Source organism: Vigna umbellata, chromosome 1 (assembly GCF_029865625.1).
Source record: "Vigna umbellata cultivar VRB3 chromosome 1, Vumbellata_1.0, whole genome shotgun sequence".
Classification (NCBI taxonomy): domain Eukaryota; kingdom Viridiplantae; phylum Streptophyta; class Magnoliopsida; order Fabales; family Fabaceae; genus Vigna; species Vigna umbellata.
The window spans coordinates 25,513,866-25,520,570 of record NC_142165.1 but is presented as its reverse complement, the minus strand read 5'-3'; positions in this window follow the sequence as shown (position 1 = coordinate 25,520,570).

Below are 6,705 nucleotides of genomic sequence, written 5' to 3'. Positions count from 1 at the left end.
ACTATAATATATTTTAATTGTTTTTTTAGTAAAAAAAATAAAATTGATTAAATTTAAATTAGATACAAATTAAAAACATTAAACATATATTTTAAAGTATACTTTTAATAACTATTTATTAATTTATCGTATAAGAATTTTGTATTAATAACGGATGCATTTTATTTTCCTCTCTTTATAACAAATTTTTGGACAATGCATATTAATTATCATAAAACAAGAACATTTTTTAATGGGTCTATAAAATAAACAATAGTTAAATATATTTATAATATCTAAATTGAGACGTAAAATTAAAATTGTATATGTTCCAAAATTGTAATACATTTTTGTTATCAAAATCTTAATATATTTTAATTTTCAAATTAAAAAAACATGAATAGTTATAATCATTTTTTGTTGCATATTAAATGATGTTATAATATGATAAGTGAGTTTAAACACGTCAAGTAATATATTGTTTAATATGTTAAAAACAAATTTGCACATTTAGATTGAAATGATTATATTTACTTATTTTAAAATTTTGAAGATCAAATTTGATAATCAAATTTTATTAAATTTAAGAAAACGATGAACTCGAGTTTTGCATTTAAATTTAGAAAATAAAAATATATTTTTCAATAAACAAGTTTAAAGAGAAAATCCTTTTTTTAAATATGAAAGAAAAGTGTTCTATTAAACATTTAATTCATTATCTATTATGGAGATGAAAGGTGAGTGTGGAGCATGTCTGAGAGAGAGTGTTGGTGTTAGTGGCGCAATGTGGTAGGGTAATGGCGCCATTGTTTGTTTAATAAGTGTGGGAGTGTTGTTGTTGGTTAGTAACAACGGTATTCGAGCTTCTCTGCAAAAATATATTTAAAATTCTGCCACACCACAAAGGCCTTTTGCCTGTCCTTATTAGACAAAATTATATACCTTCAACTGTCCCAGTAAACTATTTTTTTTCAAAGTCTAAATAATTCATTTTGGTTGTATCATATCACAAAAGGACATAACCTTCTGTCCTATTATTCATGGAACCCAAACAAATAAATTAAAATATAAATTTTAATACGCTACTAAGTTTATTTTTATTTGTTTCATAGTACGAAAATCTAATTAGTTGTCATTAAGATTTGAAAAATAATAGTTTTTCATTAAGATTTTTAATGTACACTTATGTCTTACAAAATATTGATTGTGTAATTTGTTGCTTTTCATCTTCTTTAATTCTAGTAAGAGAGAAAGTTGATTTATGCCATTAAATTTTAGTATCTATTACTATTTAAATAAAAAATTAATAATTTTTCTTTTTGAAAAACATTGCACCTGATTAGAAAATATTTTGAGATAAAAATGTGGAATATTATTATACCAAAGTCTTAAAGACTCAAAACGATCTAATAAATATCTAGAAGTTATTAGAAGGATCGGACTAATAGATAAATTTGTAGAAGCAACAAATTACCTCTAAGTAAAAAAATTTGATACTTATAAACATAGTTAAGTAATTAGACTAATTACGTCCTATAAACCCTTTAAGATGTGTTTTGTTCACTAAAGATATTATCACATTAAAGCCTTTTATGTTGTATTTATCACAAACTACACGATTTATCATCTATTCATAAATAAAAGGTAACTATTATGTAATGTAAAGTAAAATTAATTAATTTTTATAATTAAAAAATAATACATATTTGATAAAACAATTTGTTCAAAATAAGCATAAACACAACAAATCAATATGTAACTGACTTTTCTTTATAATAAAAGAAATTATTATAAGTTGAGTTTTACATCTATCTACTTTTATATTGTAAATTGATTTTATCTCTAATCGACGTGGGACTTCAAAGAATTATAATTGATAGTTAGGATGCAAATCTTGCTATTTAAGAGTTTAGTTGTCAAATGTCATGTTTCGATTACGACTTAGTTCACGTGACCTTTATAATAAGATAATTGGTATTAATTGCAACAAATAAAAGTTAAGAGAGATTTATAAGGTATTTTATACTTGTTTGTTTGAAAATCTAAACTATGTTCAATCTTTTATCAACACAATCAAGCTCAACTAACACATACTAACAATACAAGGTACAAGGTGAAATCACATGTAAACTCTAGAAAGGGAAGTTTGAATAGAGTTTAAAAATCTTTTCGCAATTTAGTGTTAGACGCTATTTGCAAGGATCGACGGTCTGTAGATAGTGTTAAACATTGAAGGATTTAAATAAGTGTTTAGAAAGCCTTTAAAACAATAGCAAGAAAGAAGACTTGTTTTTTTATACTAGTTCACTCCAATCTGAGCTACGTTCAATTCTTCCTTAAGCACTCTTAAGAGGTTCTACTAATCTTTGAAAAGATTATAACGAGTTAACAACTCCTGATTTAATATGAGTATAATCACTCCTGGTATAAAATAATTCAATTGAATATATTGTTTAACTCGCTTGAATTAAACAAACAAGTATTTTAAATCACTTTTGATTATACAAAAATAACAAGGTGTTTTTATGAAAACAAGTATAGATAATGGTCATCGTACAAAGAATATTTTGTAATACAAAGAATATCTAAAAACTTGTTGACCTCACAGGACTATCATTCCACCTTTACTTGGAAAAACATAAAATGTGTTTGATAAACCTCTAGTCGCATAAGATTTATACGAATAATGGTTTTCCCTAAATGTAGTACAAGGTCAACCAAGAATCAATCCATAGACAAGTCATTAAGTGACTCTAGTATGTACGATGTGATTTGAGTGGGAAACAACTATTACTACTCTAAAAATATCTAAAATGACTAAAATCTAAACTAAGATTAATGTAATCTAAACTAAATAGACTAATAATGCAGTACCTAAACCAATATTGATGGCATACCCCCTAGTCATGACCAAATACTTTCAAGAAGAGTTAAAGTCATATGTGAAATATGGGCTTAGACTCTCTCTCTCTTAGGTCACCTTAGGCTATCATAGAGCTTATAGAGTAAGAATAATTTTTGGGCCTTGTATTTTGGATCAAGCAATCTGGGATTTATTTTTGGGCTTTGCATTATGGACCAAATAGTGTATAATTTAATTTGGAACTTGTATTTTGGGCCAAATAGTGTAGGGATTTTAGAGGCCAATGCTCAATGTTGACCAAAAGTGGATGTCCATGAGCTTAGATTTGACCATGTGGCAAAGTTTTAACCTAGCTTGGTGGACAAGGGTGTGTGGGATGTCCCAGTGGCCATGTGTCATGCTCACATTTGAGAGTTTTTCTCATAATTAGTGGTCACATGTCATTCTAAGAATGGAGAGGATTCTTCATAGGTAGTGGTCATATGTCATTCTCTTATTGGAGAGGAGTTTTGCCTTTTGTCTCTAAGTTAGGTCAAGATAGTGTTTTGAAGGTTTTGCTTTTACATTTTGGAGATACCCTTAGCCTATAAATAGAGGTGTCTCCACCCTTGTTTTCACCTTTGAATTTGAGTAATATTATGTTGTCATTCTTGTGCCATACTATCCATCTTAGGTCACCAAAGGCTAGATGCATCCCACTTGGTCTCCTCTAGCTACCTTCCTCTAGAGTTGGTCTAACCTTTCTAAGAGTACCATCAAACACCACCCTATCCTCATACAAGCAGCAAGGTTGTGAACCTTTTCCTCCTAACCCACCAAATTCTGCATCTAACCTAGCTAAGGAGGTTACTATCAAATACTAACATGCAATATGAACTCTATTTCTTTAATTTAGCTCTTAAATGAATGTATAATGGATGGAATGGAAACTTGAGAACGTAGAAATGCACGAACTATTAAATACAAATTATTCTAGCCTCTGAATTTTCCTAAAATGATGCAAAACAAAATGCACATGAACTATTTCATGAAATTCCTAGATGGAAACCTAATTCAACCTAAGTGTTTTATAAAATATTTAAATTAATGGAAGTAGAATAAGACTATATTAAGCTTCAAATTTATTAATGACACTTAATGCAACTGGAATCTATGCTTAAAACTACTAGAATCTATCTAAAATACCTAATTTGAACTAAAACACAAAAATGAATGAAAATAATCTAGTGATGGTTGATGCATGAATCGAAAATGCAATATACAATGTATGAATGGTCAATTAAGGTAGGAGATGATGCGAAGCACTTACATATGCATACAAACACAAATCCAAATCAACAATTCAATCTAAAATCAAGCAGTTCAAAAATCCCTAATTATGAATCCTAATTAACAAACATAATTATCAAAATGAAATTCACTAAATTCATAGTTGTAATTTGTACAAACTGAGTCTAAGATATTTGTGGAAGCATTTTAAGCATAAAAGTGACATTATTGACATAATAGATTAAGACATAACAGATCACAGTTTCAGCAATTAGTGAAAACAATGAGAAAAGTCTAAACGATTACACCACTAACATAATCGGTTAAAACACACATAAATGAATTTTCACACAATGCTTTCATGCCAAATAACCAACATCCATCACACACATTCACATGATTATACAAAACATAAATGATGCATGTTTTGCCAATATTACAACTTGTTACTGTAGTTGATGATTTCAAGGAGTATATGATTCAGTTTTGTGCTTTCCTTGAGTCACTATGTCTCCAATTCATCTTAGTTGCCTACAAAACAATTGAAAGGTTTTGTTGCAGGTACCTAAATGAATTTGGGGCCTTTACTGTTAATTTCTTGTTGTGTTTCCTTTGGAATTCATTTTAATTTCCCTTTAGGAACACCAACCTTCTTATAATAGCATGCTTTAGATAAGTGACCAATGTTATTACAATAGAAGCAGGATATAGAAGAAGGTTTGCTAAGATCAGTAAACTTCCTAGGATTGGTTTTATTACTTTTACCTTTATACGAAGTTCCTTGCTTATTGAGCACACTCTTGGGAACCTAATAAAGCTTCAAGGTTGGAGCTACCTAGAGTGAATTTGATAGAGTACTCATCAAGTATTTAATTCTTTCTAGGTGAGTATAACAATTCATGCATTCTTGAGCTTTCATTCTGTTTTCTTTTTCAGCTTGCCTAGATGATTCTACACTTTCTAGTTTAAATTTCAAGCTTTCATTTTCCTTGACCAGATTTTCAATCCTTTTATCTAAGTCTCTCTTTTCACTTTTCAACCTATTAACTTGATATTGCATTTTCATTACCTCACCATGTAACTCTTGAAATGCATCAAGTAATTGATAATAGTTTGAATCACTATCTTCCCGGGAGATATAAGCCTTTTTTTTGCTTGTGTCTTCTGTTGTCTTGACTATTTTTGTGATCTAGCTTCTGCTTCATTTTAAGGACAGGACACTCAAGTTTAATATGGCCAACTTTGTCACATTCATAACATGTTGGGGCTGTAGCAGCTTTGCTTTTCTTTCTGCTAGTTCTTGTGATTCCTGCAAAATCAGAACTTGATTTATTTCTAGATTTCATGAATTTTGAAAACCTTTTTACCATGAAGTTCATTGCTTCTAGTTCTGGATTTTCTGATTCATATTCAGCTTCTTTAATGTGTTTTCTTGAAGTTGTCTTACTTGTAGTCTTGAGGGCAATGGTGTGTTTTTGTTCTTCTTCTTCTTCCTTCTTTAATAGAATTCATTAACTGTGAGTGTTAAGGAAATGATGTTCTTGGCTCTGACATCGTAATGAGCTTTTCGATTTTCATCTGTATTCCACTTAGAGAAATCTTTAGCCTTTGTCTTGCCATTCTCAATTTTTTTTTAGTTCAAATGGAGCATTGATAATAGCATCCCAAACACCTTTGTCCACTGATTCCAAGAAAATTTTCATCCTTATTTTCCAAAAAGGGTAGTTTTCACCTGCAAATAGTGGTGGCCTATTTATGGATGCACCTTCTCAAAATGTCTAAGATATATTGGCCATCAGAAACGATTTAATCGATTAAATAGTAAAGGTAATCGATTAAAATTCGAGTAATTTTCAAATTCCCAACTCTGGTGCCAATTGTAAGAGAAGAAATGCCTTATATCTCAAGCCAAGAGGGGGGATGAATTGGTTTAATCCTTAAAAATTGTTCTTTTCAAAATCTTTGTGAAATCTTTGACTTTCTTGAAATCAATAAACAATAAGTGATGAATCAATAATAAAAGAGAAAGAGTAAAGAGAAAGATCAACACCGACAACCTATATTGGCTAATCACAAGCATGCATGCAGTCCTCCTTCAACAACCTGAGTTGAAGGGATTCCACTATAAATTGATTGAGTTTATAGAAATATAGAGATACCCCTCTCAATGCACTTCTCAACACACTCAAAATCAATATAGAAAACAAGAGATGAATACCCTCACTCTTTTACAACCCTTGAGAACACTCACAACTCTCAACACTTGGCCAACACGCACAGGTAGACAAATACAGGTTGTCAATGATGATCTTGATCTTTCAATTGCTCTCCTCTTAGTGCAGATCAAATCAGAACAGTTTAGTCCATTTTCTTGAAAGAACTTTGATGTATAAATCACCCAATTTGAACCTTGATTCTTCCATATCACTTTTTGAGCATTTGTGTAATCAAAACTCAATGCAATAGTTAGTATATGAAAGTGATAACAATTGTATGTTTTGAAACAGAGCTCAAGACGCATATATATATAGGATTTTCTGAATCTTGACGCATTATAATCGATTAAGGTATTTATGTAATCTGTTAAGTTTTTC